This window comes from Bactrocera tryoni, chromosome 5 (assembly GCF_016617805.1).
Source record: "Bactrocera tryoni isolate S06 chromosome 5, CSIRO_BtryS06_freeze2, whole genome shotgun sequence".
Taxonomy (NCBI): Eukaryota; Metazoa; Arthropoda; class Insecta; order Diptera; family Tephritidae; genus Bactrocera; species Bactrocera tryoni.
This window is the reverse complement of record NC_052503.1, coordinates 79,821,100-79,842,192: the sequence shown is the minus strand read 5'-3', so window position 1 is coordinate 79,842,192 and position 21,093 is coordinate 79,821,100. Positions and strand designations below refer to the sequence as shown.

The following is a 21,093-nucleotide window of genomic DNA, read 5'->3' as shown; positions in this document are numbered from 1 at the left end:
TACCATTACCATTACTATTACCAATATTGGTATTATTAAAAATATGGAAAATTAAATATAGTTTTCTTCTAATTTTTACTCTTTTCCTATCAATACTATTCCAAGCACAATTACTTTACCATTACCATTACTATTACCAATACTGCTATTATGGAAAATATGGAAAATATATTTGTTGCTTAATCATTACTTTTATTCGCAATACTGTTCCAAGTAAGCTTACTTTACCATTACTATTAACATTACCATTACAGGTATTATAGCGCATAGGGAGGATTAAATAAAATTTTTTGTCATACCATTACTTTTATTCACTATTATATTCCCATTACGATTACTTTACCATTATCAATACAAATACTGGAATTATTACAAATATGTAAAATAAAATTAACAATTCTTCTTATCCTAATCGAACTACTATTCCAAGTATAATTACTTTACCAGTAATCTTCTAAGTACAATTTCTTTGCAATTACCATTACCAATACTAGTAATATTACAAATGTGGCAAACACAATATATATTTTTGGCCTAATAATGAGTAATGGCATTATAATTACTTTACCATTACCATTACTAAACCATAACTCGTATTATTGCGGAAATGGAAGATAAAATATAATTATTTACCTAACCATTACTATTCTATTTGCTTTACTATTTCCAGTACAACTACTTTTCCATTACCTTTATAAATACCAGTATAATACCAATCTATTCCGAATATGGAGATATGGTAAAATATAAAATTTTGTCCAATCATTACTGTTTTAGGGGTTATCTATCCAATCCAAAATATGGTACGAACTCCCATACCTATAAGGATTACCAATACCATTAAAATACCACATATATTTAGATGCTTAGGTTATGATTACGATTAGGAATGCCAAGACCTAACTTAAAACAATTACTGATACGATTACCATTACTACAATAAAATCGGAATGAGATTGCTAATGCCATTACCAAAACCATTACTAAGACAAATACAAGTACAATTTATTCTTAAAAATTGGTTTGCCTAGAAAATATAATTCGCATTATCCTTTCATTTACCGGTCCGAGAGATCTCGCCCCTTTTCGATTTTCAATTCTCGAAAGTAATTCAATCTGAACAAATGTATGTATTGATAACTGAACTTAAAAAAGAAAACATTACTATACTTAAAATTTTAGCAAAAACTGCATCAGTCTTTAATACTATAAATCAATACGTTGAGGGGTATAAAAAGCGCACTTCCTTTCTACGCCTCAAGGACGCATAGAAATTGAATTGAGTTAGCTAAAACCGTTAGCTAACTGCGCTGTAAATCAAACTGGCGCTGAAGAGATGCCAGCAATTGATTTGGCTAATGGGTTTTTATTTCAGATTATCAGCATATTTCTAGGAGTTTTCTATGTGGCGTTTATCAATCTGCTTATTAGATTATTGATAGCGGAAGTGGCGAAATAAATTGCTCAGCCAAATGGGTATATTAGTTGTGATTAATGGTGGCCGAAATGAGTGTGTTTGAATTTTCAAGTAGGTTTGGATAAATTCTCAGGAGACTTCCTTGAATTATAATGATTTTTTAGAAATACAGTGAATTCGTAGCAGGATTTTGTTTCAAATACAAAAGCAGTAAATCAAAGGACATGTGTTGGTAGAAAAGTTGGTTAATGCAGCTATTAGGTAAAATTTGATTTCGGCATAGATATGTATCTATTTTCTCAGCTGAAACTAGACAAGGACAAATGATAAATATGACTAAGATCAAGTTCAAAGGCTTACATCGATCATGATGACAATTTTTTTAATACCAATGATTACTATCTCTGATTAGCTGATCTTTTTGGCTTTTCTTATTGAATATTGCAAGCTATGAAGTAATTCTCACATATTCAGCTAAACTTAAATCTCACCTTTTAATTAGACCCATTACTTAGACCCATTCTGAAGCACAAAATATCTTTCCCTCTTTCTTTTTCAGGCTCTTTTTGCTTTGCCAAAGCTCAGTGGCCTCCTTATAGAATTCTAATTTTAGTATATTCTTACATTTTATTACTTACTCACAACTTACTCTTCTTTTTAGGTATTATCTCAGTATTTATGTATGTAGTTCTCATTATTATACATAATTCTCTCCTACTGCATAAAATAATTAAACTCATTCTCCTTTCATGTAATGGTATTTTACATAAAATAATATTAAAGTCTTAACTTCACTAAAATTTTGATCTCTTAACATTTCTTTCCAACAGGCATCCTAAATCTGAGACGGCAGAACTTCCAGCAACTTGCATTTCCATAAGTTCACTTGCGCTTTGAAAGCTCTCTTCATCAGCTATGCGCTCTTACTTCAATCAATGTTACACCTGTAAATGAATGCTGTGCAAAGGGCTCGCATACACACACTCATACATTCCTAAGTACGTGACTAAGCTGTGTGCTCCGGAGGGATATTAGCTGCATGCGCATCATTCAGAAATGGAAATGAGTGACGCTTTGATTGTGTGCATTGTTGTTGCGAATTTTTAATGTTCGAACATCGAAGCTGACCTTGAAATATTATGCATATAATAATAGTTAATCAATAGTTGTGACAGATCTAAGAAGAGTTTCGAATTTTCGAATTTTCGAGAATACTGGAATGCGAAATTAAGGGAAATCAACTGAATAATTCCAATTGAGGAATGCAATATTAGTCACAAGTGGTAGTGAGTGAGAGCACACGGGATGCTTGACTGAAGTCGCGAATATTTGTTAAAATTAGTAAAAAGTATTTTTTAAATTGTGATTTTATTTAAAATAAAGTTAGAATCGTTAATAAATGCAAAAAATAGTGTCGTGAAAGTCGTAGTGCGTTATGTTCCTCGAAATTATGAATATATAGTATGGTGCAAATACCTTAAGTGAGTATTCGGGTTAGTTCGTGAGTGTGTGTAGAATGTGCGTCGGTATTTTGTGCGGTTCTCGGTTCGCTTGCGTCGCGTGTGTCGGGTATTAAGTGCGATAGTTTTATAAAAAAAGCGCGTCGTGTAATACATATGTATACGTAGCCAAGGCATGTTTAGAAAGGGTGAGTTTGTAACCAAGTTATTTCAAATTTATATACATACCTACATATATGTACAATTTATTTTTGTTTACAATACATTGCTGTCTGTATGTAAATTAGAGCGGGTCGATTTTTAAGATGGTGTTTAAAAATTTAAATAATTGTGTGGGAAATAGTATATGATGTAGTTGTCCGATCTTGATGATTCCCATAAATGATCAATATACATAATACCAAATCGCACCTATTAATTAAAATTCCTTGAGATATCTCTAAAATCCCTAAAAAACAGTTTTCGACCCATATTCCTAAAGCAAAGTTGTTCAGAATCAGCCGTAAAAAATTTCCCACACACACGTTTTTTTTCTGTTTTATGGCTCCCTGTCAATCGACCCGCTCTAATGTACATATAAAAAATATATTAAGCAAACTGAAAGTGCAAATAATATTTTAATTAAATTTTCTTGAATTTATACAATTAGAAAACATTTTCTTTTGTTTGTTATTAACATATATTGCTTTTTGTTCTTATTAATATAATACATTTTTGAATTAAATATATAGGGTATGCAACATTTCACGCAATCTGAAGGAATTTTAGTAACAACTTATGTCTAAACAAATTCAAAATATAATTATCAAAGATTTTTATACTCTTGCTACCTTTTGCTACGGAGTATAATAGTTTGTTCACCTGAAACTAATCACATTAGATAAAAGGTTATATATGTATACATGGCCAGGACGGCGAGAATAGTTGAATTTCGGGTGACTGTCTGTCTGTCCGTCTGTCTGTGTTAACTGTAAAAATTGAGATATCTTGATGAAACTTAGTATGCGAGTTCCTTGGTACAAAAAAAAAATTATAAGTTCGTAGATGGGCATAATCAGACCATTGGACGATTTTTAAATTCCATTTGAAACTTTCACTTTACAGAATACAAAACAAGAAGCAATTGACCGTATGCATAAAAATTGCCCAATTCGAACTAAAACTGTTCAAGCCCTTAGGTACTGACCTCACAAAGGATAGAGGCAAGTGGCGAAGCTTTGTGTCCTCGGCCTACCAGCCAACGATAGTAGTGCCAATGAAAAAGTAGAGGTCAAAACTCCTTCCATATCAGATTTTATTTTATGAAGGTTAGCGCTCACTAAAAATCTTATGGATTTAATTATAGTAGTGTCAGCTCTGTGTCAGGCAGCTTGACCTGTTATAATACCTCAAACCGATTTTTATTTAATTCTTATCTCTTCCTGAAAGGCTAGCGAGCACACTGCGGTTAATTAACTTGCTGCTAATGGATTAGAAAACATCGTTTCCTTACCAATTAGTGCGCTATATCTTTTTCCTTTCCCTCCTTTTGCTCCATAGTGAAAACTCGTTCTATTTACTTGTAAATAGTCCCGGAGTACATTTAACAGCATTTCCTTCCTATCACAAAGTAGTGCAACCAGTTCACTCCACAAACTAAGCATAATTTGTTTATCTTTATTATTTTAAACAGTTTGCTATACAAAGAATAATTTTTAATTTGAATTTACACACAAATGACTGGTGATTTCCGAACCGGCTAACATTTCTTTTCCGACCAACCAAATTTATGCATTCGATAATTTAGTGTAATGTGGCCATAAGACTACGCAACATGTACGTAAACGTATGGGTATGTAAGTGCATTATCTAAATCTTAATGTCGGAATTGTAGCGCATAAAGGATAAACTAGAGATAGGACAGCGCATGTGACTCCAACGCGTCTGCGCAGGCGCACAGCGCATAAGAGAGCTATTTATAAAGCGAAAGAGGTAGGTGTTTGGACGCATATCCCAGTGGTTGCATACATGTAAATATGTATTTTGAAGTTGTATACATATATGGCCGACATGCAGTCTGCATGTGTCGCACACCGCAAACTTGCAACAAACAAATTTTTCACTGTTTGTTGCATGTGTGTGAGGCGTAATGAAATGATTTCCATATGCTTCGCTTTCATTGGATTTGTAAGGCCCTTTGCTAGCCGCCACTCTTGCCATATAAATAATTGTGTATGCTTGAATGTATGTGTGGGTATATGTGTATAACATATGCGCACCCTTTTGCTGTCTGGGCCCACATGCTCGTTCCGTTTGACATTTTAGTGTGTCAGGCTTTTAAAATTCCACATAAATTCCTTGAAATGTTTTCTCCCCCCGCACATTGTTTTTGTTGGCTGTTTTATGCTTGCCTCGCCAACAATGCGTGGCAATGCTCGTCTCCTTTGCATTGATTTCGTTTTATTCCTTGCGGCAGTTTTATACACGAAATATAGTCAATTTGAATTCAATTAAAATGCAACCCAACTGTGCCGAGTGTCACCGTCGCCACGCACAAACAACAACAACAACTTGGCGCAGCCAGCAGCGACATTCAAACGTGTGCCGCCTCTGTAGCGCTCAGCTTTGCTGGACCACCAGAAGTGTTGCGGGTTTATTGCGTTTTTGCGCCGCTGTCTGATAGGTGTGCTCAGCTCACGCCTCGCGCGTCTGCTCACCAATTTCTGAGCTGGTCGGACGCGCATATCGACATCTTTTTAATTTTGTCGTTTCGATACTTCATCGCCAGATCCTTATCTTTTGATGATATGAGTGTGGTGTTGATGGCTTTGGTGACCAAAGTAAGAACGCAACGATCCACGAAAAATTTATAACTGCCGTTTGTGCCTTATGTTGCCGTTGCAGCGCTGTTGGCCGATAATTGCGCTGGTGTTGCGCCAAACAGCGGTTGTGTTGATTGTGGCATATCGGTTTGATTGAATTTTTGTGTTTGTCTTCAATTATAATTCTTGTCTTTTTTTTTAGGGAATTTCGTTTTTAGTAGCACTCTAAAGTGCTTCTGGTGGCGGGACACACGCTGTTCTCGCCGATTTTTATGACTTTCGACTTAGGTGTTTGGGATTTTTAATGTACCGTTAATACGCACCTAGTCTAAATGTATAGCTAAAAATTTGGGCTTAGAAAATGGTGCGATTTTTTCTATAAACATAAATTGCGTTTTTATAGCGTCTGCTGGGCCTTTATGAATTATAAAAAGTTGAGTTGAGGAAAAGTGTCGCCAGATTTTGAGCGCCTTAGATTGCATTTGATAGAAGGCAGTCAGTGTAATCGATAAGTAAAAATAAGAGAGACGGACAGATATGATTAGCATGAGGTTTCTTATCAATTCTGTAATCGAAATCTCGAATTCAAACTCGGAACAGATTTGTCGGAGCTTTATGGAGTCAAGTTCTGTTGGTTCCGGTGGTTAGGTTAGTTAAGGTTAGATTGTATTATCTCAAACTGGTATATAGTATATCAGATCATAAGACCTTTACAAATCGACAAAGCGCTTGAATTCTATCATAAATATGATGAGACGGCTAGTATCTGTTTCTGTTACGCCTCCTGATTCGTCGAAGGTAAAACTACCTCAGTCATGCAAAGGCTGCACAGAGCAGAAGAAAGTACCTGGTTGTTTCCACCTCACCTTCCTCCGTACAGTTTTAACTAACGTACGTTAAGATTTTTAGTCTTACCGCATAAATGCCTATTGGAAAATGTTCTATAAGAACACCTACGATTGCGGGAATATAAACCTTGCTAATGGCAAGTAATTCAGAAAAGCTCCTGCGTTCTACTGTAAGCCGAAAGGATCTTGCGGTCTCGACCAGCTCAGCTAGGTACAACCGAGGTCTAGTGCTAGAACTAGGGTAGTCAATCGATGGGTCGTTGTTTTGCACTTAATTTTAGAAGAGTTTTACGGGTAGCATACAAGTTTCTATATTGAACATCACTTAGAGAACCCTGTTAGCGTTTCAAAGACGGTCTTTCGCTATGGAAAACAATCCAATTTTTTGGTTCACGTATAAATATTGATTCGAGGGTCTCACAATTTGGTTAATAATACTGGAGTCGTTTTTTCCTTACAGTATATATGTTTATACGCCGTTAACTCCATATGCATCAAGATTATTTCTACTTTACAACAAATACTGACTTGTAGACATATCCCACTGTAAAGCCTAACAGGCCGCCCTTCCCTTAGCTTCAGCCATAAACTTCTGCCTTACATCTTTCAATTTCCTTTATCCTTTGCGTTCGCAAAGCAATTTGTATTTGTAATTTCAATAGCAGTTATTTACCATTCCACCTTTTCACAATTACATAACTTATCTATTTCCTTTTGGCGCTCTGTTCAAGCGTAAAAACTTAATTTCCATAAACAATAGTGAACGCATATTGATTGCAACACATAAATTACAAGCAATAAAATAAATTGAGATCTCATTTCAAGCGCGCATATACAGCCAGCATGTGTGATTGTGTGCAACACGTTGCAAATGAGGTAATGAGAGATGTGGCGAGTATAGAAAAAATGGCGCGGAAATCAAATATTGCATTCGTGAAGCTGTGAACACATGCCACCGCATGTCGCAACATCCGCCGACCTTCAATGTGGCGTGAACTTTGTAGTATGCAACTCTAGATGAGTATACCTGACGCTGTTGTGTTTGTTTTTGCAATGTTACACACTCGTATATACAGTTGGACTTGCATTTCCAATTATGCCCTTCGCCACCAATGAATGATAGGAAATTACTTGTTTTATTGCTAAATGTACACTGCTGATGAAATCTGGTTGTACATACATATGTACATTGAGCGCATTAATTTGTATACGCTACTTTAACACAGTGGTTTAATAATGCTCGAACCGAATTTCGGAATCCCGAAATTTTGTGACTACAACACTGAAAATGTACGACTAATTATTTATATTATTTATAAAGTGAAATAAATAAAAATTATAAAATAAAATAGGGATCCCGAAAAATTGTGACTATAATCCCGAAATTTGTCATCTTGTTATTTTTAAAATTTTGTTATAAAATATGTTTAATGTAATGTGTTAAAAGTTAATTATCTCCGTACCGGATTACGGGATCCCGACATTTTGTGAAACAATCCCGAATATTTTTTACTTAAACTTTTCTTCATAATAACCACTTATTTAATAATATATATTAATATTATAAAAATATTACGTGGTACCGAAATTTAGAGAACGCAATCCCGAAACTCCTCGACTTAAAATATGTATGTACATACATTCATATGTATATCTTGTACTATTTTTAACTAATTTAAATTGTTAACGTAAAATTACTTAGAATTAATATATGTATGTATGTATGTATGTATGTATGTATATGTATATTTTTTTAAATAAAAACCTACATACATACATACATATGTATGTATATAGTAATATAAATTTCATTAAAATATGTATATTTCGGGATCCCGAAATTGAATATGTCTAATCTGAAACTCTTCGACTTACTTTTTATTATTATACTTTCAATAATCATCCATACAACTAAACGAACTAAACAATAAAATAATTTCGGGATCCCGAAATAAAAAAATTACAATCTTAGCAACATATTTTTTATTTAAAATAAAAAATAAAAATTATACTCTCGAAAAAATTTGGCAACTCTTTTTTAGTGAGCGTAAAATGACTTATAATTGTTATATTTTCTTATATAATTTCGGAATCCCGAAATAAAAAAATCATAATCCCGAAATTTCTTGACAACAACTTTTTTCTAGTTAATGTAAAAATACTTATAATTAAAATAGATACATACATTTACTTGTTGAGCTTTCTTTTGCCGCTCCTTTCACATTTCCGCATTTTTCACGAATTAACTTCCAGTTCAATTTCCACGCGGCTCGCAATCAATAAAAAATAGAAATATAAAGTTATAAAAATGCGGGTTAAATGCAAAGCGGCACTTAGGTTAAATTTTTTTTTCAACCCAGCAATACGACGCCATGAATAGCAGCATTAGCCGGCAAAAGCCGACCAAGTAGCTTACACTAACTAACTCCGTCACGGCGGGCACACTCATATAGCCGGGCTTATTGGCTTTGGCATTAGCTGGAGGTCAATGGTGGCAGTCAAAGGAAGCCAGCAATGAAGTAAGCACTAAAATAAGTAGGCAAATATCAATGTGTGTGTGTGTGTGTCGCATGGCGGTCGGTTACAAAAGCGTTCACATGAATTACGAGCGCACTGCGACCAATAGATTTTGTGCGAAATTTGTTAGAATTAATTATGTTGACACGACTGCGAAGGCATGATGGCATTTGTGATGGCGGTGGTGGCGCGCGCGGTGGCAATGGCGATGGTGGTGGTGGCGAAGGTGCCGATGCCGACTTTAAAGGTGAGCATAGCGGCAGCAATAGTTGAAAAGCGTTAAACCAATAAAAATATTTTTTTCGAATGTGACAACAGCAACAACAAACATGTGGCATGTACCTAGTTAGTTTTTGTTGCACCTAAACAACAATAACAAACAAAAATCTGAGCATGCAAAATGTCCGCATTGCAAAAAGGCAGCTTCCGCCAGCAGGCAACAAAAACACAGGCACAGCAACTTGCAACACACGCCACGCCAACACAAATGCGGCGTCAACAACAACACAGCGGCGTCCAAAAGTTCGGCATGTCGTCCGCAACTGCGCCTTCACTGCACTGAACGCTCGCACGGTCCGCGCTAATGCGAATTGGTGTGCGAAAAGATTTCCGTGGACGGCTATGCGAATTTGCTGTTGCCTTTATTTGAGTGGTGGCGCGGCACTTATGTAGATACTTCCAAATGTTTATATGTTTGCGCGAAAAATTCTATTTGGTGAGCGTTTGGCGAGTGCCCGCGTCAGACACGAGCGCCATTTATCAGGATTCAAATCACGATGACAATGTGGACGGACAACAACAACAATGCAAGGGGACTCTGCACCAAGCGGCGGTGTCTACAGCGGCTGGGAGCACATGAGGCTAAATTTAGCAATGCTGGCCACTCTATTTGCTGCGCGCTAAAAATTCATGGAAATAAAATTGAAAAAAAGTAGCAAAAATCCGAAACTGCAATAAAATTAGAGAATCCCCGAAGATATACGGGCGATTTTATTGGAGCGCATGTACGAAATTCCAAGTCGATTTGTGGCATTACTATATTTGAATATGATTGTTATTGTTGTTGCGCTGCCATGGGTCGGAAAATGTATTAATTTGTATACGACGCTTCGTTAGCCGCACTTACGCTGCGCTACAAGCAGCTTTGACACATTCAAATACTTTAGCAAACGTTGCACTGTTGCATGCGCTGGAATGAGCCAAGTGTCACAATAATAAATTCAAGTACCGAAATCTTGCAACCTCACTTGGTGTAAGAGAAAAAAATAGTTGGACATGTGGAACACAAACAGTTATTGCGGAAACTTTTTATGTGGGCTCTTGCAACACATTTTCCTGTTATGGTTAGAGGCAATGATAATTATTTTTTTGCAAAAATGTGAGTGTCAAGGTTAACTGGGGTCAAATATTATTAGTTGACAATACCAAAGCCATCAATAATAATAGGAAATGCTCCAATATGGTTGCCTAGAGATACAAAGCTGCCAGAACACAGCACTCCAAACTATAACAGGAGGGCTTGTGATATTCCCCATCGAATATATATAGTGAGGTTCGCATGCTTTCTTTTAAGGGGCATAATATAGCTCTCTACAGACAGTTTCCCAAAAATCATTCAATAATCCCTTCAGGCACCTACTCGAAACAGATCCACTTCCTAGAAACATCAGTGGAACATTCCTCCAATATGTCAACGAACTAGAACCTTATATCGACCAAGTTTTGGACGCGACCAACTTCCGACGGGTACTGAACCCACCATACCACTCACAGTGAAGCCATTAACACCTTCATTGACTCCCTTCTTGTGAACGGAGTGCTTGGTGTCCAAACTCCACCAATAGTAGTACAAGAGCTCGAATAGCCGTGTGAAACCGAACCTGAGACCTCAGAATAAACACTGAGTCCCCGCAAGAATCTAATCAGCTCTTTGAACTTCGAATGAAACCAAATCACTTACCACCACTATGGTCCGAACCGTTGTAACAGCTCGTCTCCTGGGCTTACTGTTAAGTGACTTCGCAAATACAGCTAATTTATCGCTTTCCCCCAAGCAGGTGCTACATAATCGCTACAGCAACAACAACAACGCTTCAGAACCATTCAACAGCAAATACTAACCGCCGATATAGCCGTGTTATGGTCTCGAATTGGGAACTGCAGCAGAATTATTGCTCTAAAATGGACCTCAAAGATCCTGTGATATATTGAGTACTGAGACTATTCTTCCATACCAAGAGAACCAGTTCCTTTTAGCCTTAAAAGTCATTTCCTGTAGTGGTATCGGTATATTTTCTAGTGAGTTGGTCATACAACCTTAAGAGCCTCGTATATCTTATAAAGATTGGCTCCAAAGTCGGCTGCTCTCTTCCAGTGAGGAATAGTTGTCTCAGTTTGATAAGGCTGGCAATGTGAATCACATCATCATTACGAGTTTTGGAAGCTCGTAACCTCTTTGCCACCTTAGAATTATCGGTCTTGTGTCCTGTAAGCGACAAGAAGGTGCTAGGGTCGGTAGAAACTTGTATAGCGAAAGAAAAAGCTGGAAGCACTTTAATCCTTTCCGGCAGAGTCATTTCATTACTCTCATTTCTAATAAAAAATGTCAATAATAAAAAGAAATTGGAGGGCAACTCAAAAGAAATCAATGGGCAACTTTGGACTCTACCGCCCTTTCTGAATCCGACTAAATTATCTAATCAAATGAGTTCTCTGAATTCCAGCTTGTATACAATACCCACCGAAATGCAACCCAGCGTATATCCTGTTTATTAATTTTCACCAACACCACTGCGTTCCATTCTGCTCTTAGAGGATTGTGGTGGCATAAGGTGAAACTTCGGTTGACACAAGCAAGACATTGAAATATTACGCTTACAATGTGTGGCAAGTTGTTGTACGATGATGACACAATTACATTGCGGTCTGGGCCAACACCGACGCACACGCACACACACACGAGTATATCATATTTTGCGTACAACATGGTTGGAGTGGTAATAGCATTAGGCTCAACATGACCGCAACAACGAGAGTAACAGCGACAGCGGCAGTTGTAATGCCAAAGGCTGAAACAACAATGGCGACAATTCAGCCGAACGCAATCAATACGGTACAAATATGATTACGGACATTTAAGATAGCCAAACGTTGCATGGAGGTGGGCGGAAGTGGCAGGTGTGTGTGCTTCTGTGTGTGTGCCATTAATTGTGGATATGCTCAAACAATCAGGCACACTTCAGCAACCACATCATCGTGCCACATACACTCCATAATGCATAAAACATATATTATTTGTATGTATATGTGAATATTCTTGTGTGTATGTGTTAATGTGTGTGTAGATTGATAATTATCTGCGCATTAAGTGTAGCATTGAGTCGCCATTTAATAGCTAGCCGCTGCTGGCTGCTACGACCTCCGCTTCATTGCATGGCTTGGGCAGTCAAGTTGTCCGCAAATCCGCAAAATTCATTTTGCTTAGCGTTTTGTGGCAAATGAACATTCAATACATTGATTATCATGCCACAAACTCAGTGCGTATAATGTATGTGGCAGCCAATGCCTGCTTAGTATAATCACATGTTTGTATCTTCATGCCTGTGTCACTGTTGACCACAAGTCAATTTGTTGCGCGTGCGGCACATAATCGAATTGAATAGCACACATGCAACCGCCTTGGCCAACGCCATCGCCACCGCCAGCACTCGATATTCAATATGCTTAAATGAGTGTTGATAGTGACGGTTAGTGTTTGCTCAGATGTTGCACATTAACGGCAAAATTCCCGTGATTATGTAAATGTACGTTTATATGTATGAGTGCAGAATTATGTCTATGAATATGGCATACCATTGAACCATAACAAGTTAGAGCAGAAGTTATAGAATTCGGTAATAATTTTCCGGGATATCTTTGTATATTTAAATATAAGTCTAATGCCCTTGTAAGCAGGGAGGCAGTAGTTATCCGAAGAACGAAATAGCTGATGAGATCGCCAAAAATGTCAGAAAATACAGGTGTAACTGAAACCGATATGATTTTCGTAAAGACAGACCACCGGATCAGGATTAGATGGAATGACTTAGAGTTATACAGGATCGCCAAGAGCATATGCAAGAGCTACGAAGGAAAACACGCATACTTTTCTTTCAGATGGTCTCAAAAATACTGCAGAACGGTGGTTACCATCTACTGACACCTCTTGCGAGCGTAATGGTAATGATGATACACGATGTAAGTGCAGAGAAGTTGGCATGAGAGTTGGAACACGCCTGTGTTCAGCACTATCTAAAGCTCGTCTTAAGTATTTCGGAGCTTCGTTGTTCAAGGGACTAGACGAAGTAATAAACTTAGATACCAAGCGCTCTTAATTTTCGCGAAAAGCATTGACGTCCTATATGAGGAATACCACAACTCAAACTGAAGCTCCATCAGGCATTATTAAGGACTAGTAAGCCTAAGTAAGGCCTAAGTTATGTTTCGACTCCCTCTTTTGCTTGAGTTAATAAGAACTTAACATATGAATAATATTTGCTAACCAGACATTGAAAAAGTGGAAACGAATTTCCCTAGCTTAAAAAGTATATAAAGGGCGACGTGTCTTACCGACAAGCACTTCGGTTTTCCAGTGAATGATGCTCTGGAAGTCGTACAAGCGCTTATTGGAGACCAATGTTTCGAGTAGTCTCACTGGGCGCCAGACTATCTTCGACATACCGAGCCCATCTCTGGCATCCCACGGGCCATCGGTCCGTCATTGTCGAAACCAAACTTCGAACTGAACAAGTCGTTATATGAAAGCCATTTGTTTTACAAGTAGGGTCTGACTAAGGTTCCAACTTTCATTTCCAACTATTGCTTGCCCGTAGAAACCTTTGTGTATCTATGAAAAGCCTAACGAGCAGGCAAAAATCTTGGTGTAAAGCTTTCTCCCCTTTAAGTTTTGTCGTCTTTTCTACCTGAATCCTCAGCTCTCCCATTATTATGTATATAGTCGAGAAAAAACGAAATATTGATGTTCCTCCATTAGCTCCGGCATGAAGCTTTTCTAAAGTATACTCTCTAATTATGTCTGTTCTTGTTATACCGGAAGATATCTGCCAAGTTAATAGTCCTCAACTGGATTAAAAATTCGGTTCAGTTCCAGTTACTCGACTGTTGTGAGAACGGTTCTAGTTTTCTCTTTTCCTCTCTGCCTCCTCAGTCCTTTTCGATGTTTAAAAGTGTTCGCTTTATAAAATAGCCTTTCGACATGAATATTTATTTATCATATGTATTTATTCTAAGGAATATATAACTTTTGTTTAGTAATTATTTGATAATAATTTATTATTTCGCACATTAAATTTGCGGACTACAAACTGCATACCATTGTGAGCGAAACAAAGTAGCCACTCGCCTTTAATCATATTTCACTCTTTACTTAATCTCCTGAGATTTAAAAATAGGCCGAAGCGCAGCGCATTAAATAAGCTCAGGAACACTTAATGAAGATAAGTATAGCATTTTTACGAGCCTTCGAATGGAAAATATTTGCATAAAATTAATTTCATAACAACCTTTCGCATTTTTATTCGCTACGCGCTCACCTTTTTTTTCTCAGCGCCTGTGACCCTAACGCTTAGCGGCGACAAAGACTCGGCTTTGCAGGTTTTTTCCAGATCCTGCCAAATAAAACAGTTTATTACTAATGGCTACGCAGCACAAATTGCTGGCCTATGGGTGCGGAAGGGATGTAAAAGACGGAAATTTAATTAAAGCATATCTTGATGCATTTTATGAGCGCTAAGCCGCGTGTTGAGCTTCTAAACGCTTTCCATAAATTCACATGGCCGGCAACTTGTCTGCAGCCCGCACTACTCCAAATTACTTGCACGGCTCGGCGGTATGGCGTTGCGGCAAGTACCTACACGTTTCGGCAAGGGCCAACGGATTGCAGCGATGCGTTGTAGCTGAGAGACATTCCAACTAGCCGCCACGGCTGTAGTCGGACCTGTTGTGCTAACGTAAATTCAATAACTTCTGACATTTTATTGCATTTTTATTTCAACTGTGACATCATTAAATGCCTTTTTGCTCTTCCATTTCATCTTCGGCTGCTTCGGTTGTTGTACTTTTATTATAGTTGTTTATTTGGCCTTACCTTTTGTCCAAGCGGATGTCGTTGGGCCAAACAGTCAGCCAGTGTGGCAGCATGGACTGCTGCGCCTATGCCTGTAAAATGTTATACACTGGATCAATGAATATTTATCTCCGTGTGTGTGTGTGAGAGTTTCTATAATAAAAATTTGACCCTTAAAAATGTCAGTCAATAACAACAATTACAACAATGGCATGTTGTAAAATGGAATAACATTGAAGATGTATTCTTTTGCTGGCTTCAAGCAAATAAAAAAGGCGCCTCGAGACTAATAGGCGCAGTGCTGTAGCCTTTCGGTCGCCTTAGCGGGTCCGGTTGCTCGCTACATATGTATTTTTAATAGCCATGAAATGAGTGCAGATGAGCGTTCCGCCATGCCGTGGCAGATGTGATGGCCCGGCCTGAACGCGTTGTTTAATGACGCATAGCGCGCAGCGAAAGAGTTTACGTTGTTTGTGTGGATAAGGGGAGGGAAGTAATAAACTATTCGTCGTCTGCAATTGCTGTTAAAAAGAAGGTCAGTGTGGCTCTATAAGCGGTACTAACATATAAAGATTTACAGAAAGAATGCGGCACTATATACTTCATAGGTAGACACCCTGTATTTGATGTCAAAACATTGAAAAGTGGTTTGCATTGGAGTCAGTTTAACCGAGGAGACAACGCAAAGACTGATAGGGTCATGTGAACTCTGGTGGCTCCAAAGGCTCTGAAATGGATCATCTTAGTTCTCTTTAAGAGCAACAATGGAGCCTTGCATCAGCTTTAATTTTATGTCTGCAGAAGAAGGGTCTTTTATTACAAGAATCCATATAAAAGACCTTCTAACTCTAATCGGTAGATCATTGAAAAGCGGATCTCTCTCTCGACGAACAAAAATTACGCTCTATAAGTCTTTAAGATGATAATGCGCTTGGAGCATTTGAGGGAACTGTTCTCTGCAAAAACTTAAGAACCAACCGCGTGAACGATGGACATCCACAATGATAGAACCGCGAACTAAGATCTAGCTAAATCCTTCTTCGATTTGAAACTCATGGGTAACAACAGAAGGAAGAGCGCCCACGTATCCGAAGTAAGAACCAAGTGCTTAGGGATCTGATTGACTTGAGACCTCGCAAAAGATAGAGGCAACTGTCGATGTTTTCTGTTCTCTGCCCAAACCGATCCACGGTTGTAGTGCCAAAGAAGAAGAAGAAGAAGGATATGCGTAACCCGCAATAAGCTTGTACGGATGTGATGTGGAACTTTTCCGAACTTCAATCAAACCTTCACCAGAACATTCTGCTTCTGGGTAGGCAATTACATCCTTAACTTTATCGTACTCTTGCTAAGTTACTTATATAACTTATTTCTATCTCCCGCGAGAGAATTTCTGTAGTGCCCTGGGGGACATAATAACTCGGATTAGAGCTGAAGAGATCGCCTAATTAATTCAATTCCATTTCTGCAGTGCCATTAGAGACTCAGAAGAGCTCGGATTGGAGATGAAGAGTTCGCCCGGCCTAATGAATTCCTCATGATTAAGGAAGTCGCTAGCGCATGCTGTTTTTGAGTTAAATATAGTATACAAGTTAGTGAGAGGGTTGAATAGATCGATAGAGAGAGAAAAAATAGAGGAAACGGGGCTATACAGAGGGGTCGGAATAGATATAGGAAAAGAGATAGCGAAAGAAAGATAAAAATGTCAGAAGGCTCTTATTTATACACTTCTTTTTCTTTTGGCTCTAACTTGCGGCGATCTGGAGATCAGTCACTAATTTATATCTGCTTACAATACAGAAACCATACACTAGGACTGGCTGTCATGCAAATAATGCCTCGCTTTTTGCGACCATATATGGTATAGCAACAAAGCCGATACACACATACATACGCGTCGTGTGTCATATCGAATGCATTGTCATTTATTACTGTGTTATTACTCACAACAATCATAAATAATCTGCCACAAATTTAATAAAATCACGCGCCCTATACCGCAGAGCTCCTACAACTCCTTGCTTGCCACCAGTGACAGGCCTCACCCCATTCGACGTCGTAGACACAATCAGTTCGCGAAGTGTTAGATATGCAAAAGTGTGAATAATAATTCCCCAAACTCATAAACATGCGAGTATCCAAATCACACATTCGTAAGAGTCTGCAGGGAAAAATAGATTCAATTGTGTTCATTATATAACATGTCTAACATACATACGTACAGTTGAACATATGAAACGCTTTCGTAATACACGCTTCCATGCGCTCGCCATTGTCGCTTGCCACTCAGTGTGTCCAAAAAGTGTCAAAAATAGCGAATTGTTGTGTTAATCAAAATGACATTTCGGGCCTGAAAGCACGATGACGACAACGACTTGGTAGCAACTCTATGCAACCGCGCATACATATTTACGTACATAAATATTTGCATAAGCATATAAATTTCATTATAAAAAGCGCTGGAGTCGAACGTTAACGCAGTAAACTGTAGCAAAAAGGAAAGCCACAACAAAGGAGTCGGTGTCAGTGGCACTATTAACACCCAGAATAATTCCATTAGCGCTTTTTGTTGCTGGTCGAAAACTACAAAAGACATAAAGCTGCTATTTGCCTGCCAGAGAAATATAACAATTGTCAAAATGCGCTGGGTCTCTGAGTCTATGCAGTTGCGCTGATTGAATATATGACCTAAGAGCACAATGGCTGACGCGCCACGCATGAAATATGAATCATCGCCTAAGACGGCCAATTCCTTGGGGTGAATGGGTGACAAAAGCTCTAATATATTATATTTTTATCGAATTTATGTGAACATTTTCGCGCGGAGTTAGCAATACATTTGAAATGAGGGAAATAATTTGAGTTTGAGAGAGAGAGGATGAAAAAAGGCTTCACCATTTCACTTCGAAGTGCAACCGATAGTCATCCGAGTGAACTACACACGATAAACCCGCTCCAAACCGTGGGTAAACGGAATAGTCGGCTGGCAAGGTTATGGCGTCTGTATTTTGGGATGCGCATAATTGACCGGCTTGAGAAAGAAAGGATCATCAGTATCATTATTGGACCGTTTGAAAGACTAAATCACCGAAAATCTGACGCAACTGGCGAAAAAGAAAGTGCTGTTTCACCATGACAACGCACCGTGTCACAAGTCAGTGAAAACAATGACAAAGCTCCATGAATTGTGTTTCAAAGTGCTTCCGCAGCCACCGTTTCCTCCAGATCTGGTCCATAGTGACTATTTCCAGTTCTCAGATCTCAAAAGAATGCTCGCTTGGAAGAAAGTTTCGTCGAATGAACAGGTGATGGTCGAAACTGAGACCTATTTTGAAACAAAGGAGAAAGCGAACTACAAAAATGGTTTCGAAAAATTACTAGGTCGCTATTACCAGTATATCAGCCTTGAAGAGAACTATGATGAATAAAAAAGCGAATTTTGCACAAAAACAAAACTCGATACCCATATATGCATACTGTTCTCTCTATTTCTCTTTGTCACTGTTTCTATACTATTTTAATCTATGTTCTATCTCTCTCTCATATCTTCCTATCTTTGTACACCTTTCTATTTATCGTTGAATTTGCTCTCTTTGTATCTCTATCTCTCTCAATCTCGGTCGTTCTCTCCATATGTCGGTACTTCTATCTCTCGCTCTCGCTATCTCTTCTTTATCTCTCTTAGCTCTCTCTCTCAAGCTCTAATAATCTTTATCTTCTATCAATTTGAACTAACGCTTGATGAAGTTCACCTAATCGATAACAAACCTATCATTGTAACAGATAGAAAACTCCATTATTTCATGAAATAAACTTTGTTAGCAAAATTAATTAATTAAATTCAATTAATTTCATTGAGAGCGCGCCTTAATTGAAAATTCAACGCAAATGCAGACAGCTGAAAATTTCAATCATTCAGTAATCAGCTGTAAATGCCACAAAACAATTGGGTATTTATTAAATTGTGGTGCCACATGTGGCACAGCTTACCATGCAACATGCAATTTTAGCAGCAGCAACACACACACATACATAAATACAATGGCTTGGATGGAAAAAAGTGGCCATAAGTAAATTATGCCACCGCATATCCTGCCACAGCACCCATGCCACACAAATACCTTGTGCTTTCAGCTGTCATTCAACTAGCGCACGTTAAGCCGCAAAAGCGCTAGCCACGCCCACTTTTTTCTCGCGCCTTTGATGCGACCAAATGCAAATACCGCACAAAATTAAACATAATTTCCTAAAATATTTTATTATTGTGTGTAATTGTTGTGGCGTGGTTGTTGTATTTGTTTTATTTGCGCATTAGCCGCATGTGGCATTGCATTTAACGGTTTCTACAGTTGATTGATAAGCATCAAATAATGCCAACCACATTAATTTAATGTGAAATTCACTACGGTTTTTGGCCGCAGCGCCTGATCGCCTGCAAAGCGGATTATGTTGCACCAACACATGCATGTGTACGGAAGTAAATATATAGGCAAATATAAAAATATATATTATATATAGTTAGCTATTGCATAAACGATGCAAATTACCAATGGCACATAATTAGTTTTGGCCGTTGCAATGAGCTTTGTAGTATTTTAATTGCATGTTGCATGTGGCATGCTACGCTCAAATGCTAACTGACGTGACAATGTTTTGTTGGTTTATAACATATATATTGTATGCTTGTTGTATTCATTGTTTTTGCTTTAGTTGTTATTGTTGTTGTTGCTGTTGCCGTGCCACAGCAGGATCTATAGCAATTAAATTTGAGCCTTTTTTGCGCTCGCGCTGTGTTTTTTCACCCGCTAGTTGCACTTCTGCTGACTTTTATGTGGCATTTTTATGTTGCATGCAACATACACAGCATATGTTTGTGCCGCAGTGTGCCACTTAAGCACATCTAAAAATATAGACATTTGTATTGTTTTTCAGCAATTCAAGCAAAGTATTTAATTGAGTTGTTTTGGCGCGGACACGCAATAAAATTTTTATGGCGGCGAGTGTAAAATTCTATTAGATTTGTTATATATAGTAAATACAATATGGCAACTGTGTATGCGGGCAGTTATTTTTAACTATTTAAAATAATTGCACAGGCGCAGTAAAAACTTTCTAAAATTAGCGAAATTAATTTGAAAACTGCAGATTTTTGTTAGGCGACAAAAAATTTAAGTGTCACTCAGGTTATTATCAGGTTATTGCTTTAGGTCAGTTATTGTACTTAACTCCGCTTGATTCGAAATATTTGGCTACCTTTTTATGCCGTTCGGAATTAATCCACACTAAAGTTTAAAGCTTCGCTTAAAATAAGGCACACTTATATCGGGGTGGGGGGCAATGAAAGATTGTTTTCTATATATCAATAACAATAGCAACATCGATACCAGTTTCAATATCAATATAGAGTCCCTTTTCAATACTACTATCAGTATAAATATCATGTCCGTACCAATACCGTGGTCATACCAATATAAATAGCCTTTCAATACCAATCAATATCATACCAATACCAATATCAGTACCAGTACCATACCAAAAATCAATTTCAAAACCAATATTCATGGCAATACTAATTTCAACACCAGTACCATTACCAATATGAGTATCAATACCAGTACCAGTACCATTGCCATTACCATTACCAATACCAATATCAATACGAATATGAATACCATAACAATAGCAATACCAGTACAAATGGCAATACCAATGCCAAAGGATAACGAAAACCAATATCAATACCATTCCATTACCAACCAATATAAATATCAATACCATTACCAATACCGGTACCAATACCGATCCCAATACCAACATCGACATAAATTCCAATAGCATTATCAATATCAATATCCATATTAACACTAATACAAGTCCCAATAGAAATAGCATTACCAATACATAAATCAGTATCAATACCTATCAA

General features: G+C 37.7%; 1 long non-coding RNA gene across 1 annotated transcript in view; it reads left to right on the top strand.

Moving 5' to 3' along the window:
- LOC120777414 overlaps positions 1–2,268 on the top strand; it is a 112,700-nt gene extending 110,432 nt beyond the window's left edge. The window contains exon 3 of the long non-coding RNA XR_005705511.1: positions 2,248–2,268. This is a non-coding gene — a long non-coding RNA (uncharacterized LOC120777414). The remainder of the gene's footprint in view (positions 1–2,247) is intronic.
- Positions 2,269–21,093: the final 18,825 nt, after the last annotated feature.